The following is a 2,669-nucleotide window of genomic DNA, read 5'->3' on the forward strand; positions in this document are numbered from 1 at the left end:
AGGGAGGGAGACGCAAGAATTAAGAGATATGGGAACATATGTATATGTATAACTGATTCACTTTGTTGTAAAGGAGAAACTAACACACTATTGTAAAACAGTTATACTCCAATAAAGATGTTAAAAAAATAAAATAAAATAAAATACGTGGCAATGCTAAGAAATTACACCAAGCTATACTCATAAAGACATAATAAAAACATTAGCTCCTGCCTCTTTTTAAAAAAAGTCAATTTAAAATGTGCTTTCATTTATCAGAGAAAGTCCTCTGCAAGTTTCCTCTTGAAGTCTGGAGCATCTGAACAAAGCTGATTCCATGGAACAAACTAAATAACTGAGGCTTTTAGCTTCTTGCATGAATTTGCTTTGGGAAGAGGCCAAATTTGGGGGAAGAATTATATACTCTTCTCTAGAACTTGACAGAATCTTTCCCCCAAATTCAGCATTTACAACTCCCAGGAGTTTCTTCTTTGCCCATACACAGCACTTTTCCCCACGAATTCACCTTTGACTTGGCCTTCAATTTGGAAAGTCTGCTCTCACCTGCTTCTATTCCAAATGAATAAAGTTCCATCTTGCTCAGAGAGAGAGTAATTGATAGTAATTTGTATTCACACAAATTCTTTTTTGCTGCTTCAATATATTTCAAGGAAAGTGAACATCCAGGCAAAGTCACACCATTATCAGCAACACATTTACTTCTATTTCCCACCCATCAGCATGGGTCCCTTTACTATTATCCATAGCAAGAGCACTATAATATATTAAAATGACATGTAAGTTACCATGTTCATTAATCCACCATGTTCATTAATCCACAGCAAAGAGTAGTCACAAAGCACTTGCAGCCTGTCAACGCTGGGCACTTAATTATAGATATTCTTCTTCTACTTTTTCTATTATTTTGTGAAAATTTTCAGACACACAGAAAAGTTGAATTATACAGTGAACACACCTAGATTCTAAAGTTTACATTTTGCTATACTAGGAAAAGGCTTCTTTAGTTACACAATTCTGGGTATACCTATACTCTGACTTCCTGTTAGTTTACGTAGAGTAATAAAGGTCTGGTTCCGGTATTAAAAGCATGAAAGAGATTGTTAACCTTACCCCAGCGTCAGCCACAAAACTGTTGTCAAAATGAACTGAGCTTTCTTCTAGACTCACCAAAAAGAGATAACATTCTCATTTCTTCCAAAGAAAATAACTAAAAGACAGAGGTCAGTTAAGCACCATAAAGAAAAATAAATGAAACGGCCTAGATACTGACAAAAACATTATGTTAAAAGAAGCAACGTTTGGAGAAAAAGTCTGGAGCATCTGAACAAAGCTGATTCCATGGAACAAACTAAATAACTGAGGCTTTTAGCTTCTTGCATGAATTTGCTTTGGGAAGAGGCCAAATTTGGGGGAAGAATTATATACTCTTCTCTAGAACTTGACAGAATCTTTCCCCCAAATTCAGCATTTACAACTCCCAGGAGTTTCTTCTTTGCCCATACACAGCACTTTTCCCCACGAATTCACCTTTGACTTGGCCTTCAATTTGGAAAGTCTGCTCTCACCTGCTTCTATTCCAAATGAATAAAGTTCCATCTTGCTCAGAGAGAGAGTAATTGATAGTAATTTGTATTCACACAAATTCTTTTTTGCTGCTTCAATATATTTCAAGGAAAGTGAACATCCAGGCAAAGTCACACCATTATCAGCAACACATTTACTTCTATTTCCCACCCATCAGCATGGGTCCCTTTACTATTATCCATAGCAAGAGCACTATAATATATTAAAATGACATGTAAGTTACCATGTTCATTAATCCACCATGTTCATTAATCCACAGCAAAGAGTAGTCACAAAGCACTTGCAGCCTGTCAACGCTGGGCACTTAATTATAGATATTCTTCTTCTACTTTTTCTATTATTTTGTGAAAATTTTCAGACACACAGAAAAGTTGAATTATACAGTGAACACACCTAGATTCTAAAGTTTACATTTTGCTATACTAGGAAAAGGCTTCTTTAGTTACACAATTCTGGGTATACCTATACTCTGACTTCCTGTTAGTTTACGTAGAGTAATAAAGGTCTGGTTCTGGTATTAAAAGCATGAAAGAGATTGTTAACCTTACCCCAGCGTCAGCCACAAAACTGTTGTCAAAACGAACTGAGCTTTCTTCTAGACTCACCAAAAAGAGATAACATTCTCATTTCTTCCAAAGAAAATAACTAAAAGACAGAGGTCAGTTAAGCACCATAAAGAAAAATAAATGAAACGGCCTAGATACTGACAAAAACATTATGTTAAAAGAAGCAACGTTTGGAGAAAAAGGAGTAACTTACTACCGTTCACGCCCGTGATGCACACTGCTCACCATGCCAAATGTACGCAACACTGTTTCAGAAATTCTCATCTGTTCCGGTTCTAACACCGCTAACTCTAGCAGAACATTCACAGGCAATAAAAATAGTCCTTACGGGCTTTCCTGGTGGCACAGTGGTTGCGAGTCCGCCTGCCGATGCAGCGGACGCGGGTTCGTGCCCCGGTCCGGGAGGATCCCACATGCCGCAGAGCGGCTGGGCCCGTGAGCCATGGCCGCTGGGCCTGCGCGTCCGGAGCCTGTGCTCCGCAATGGGAGAGGCCGCAGCAGTGAGAGGCCCGCGTACCG

The sequence above is a fragment of the Physeter macrocephalus genome, chromosome 9 (genome assembly GCF_002837175.3).
Source record: "Physeter macrocephalus isolate SW-GA chromosome 9, ASM283717v5, whole genome shotgun sequence".
NCBI lineage: Eukaryota > Metazoa > Chordata > Mammalia > Artiodactyla > Physeteridae > Physeter > Physeter macrocephalus.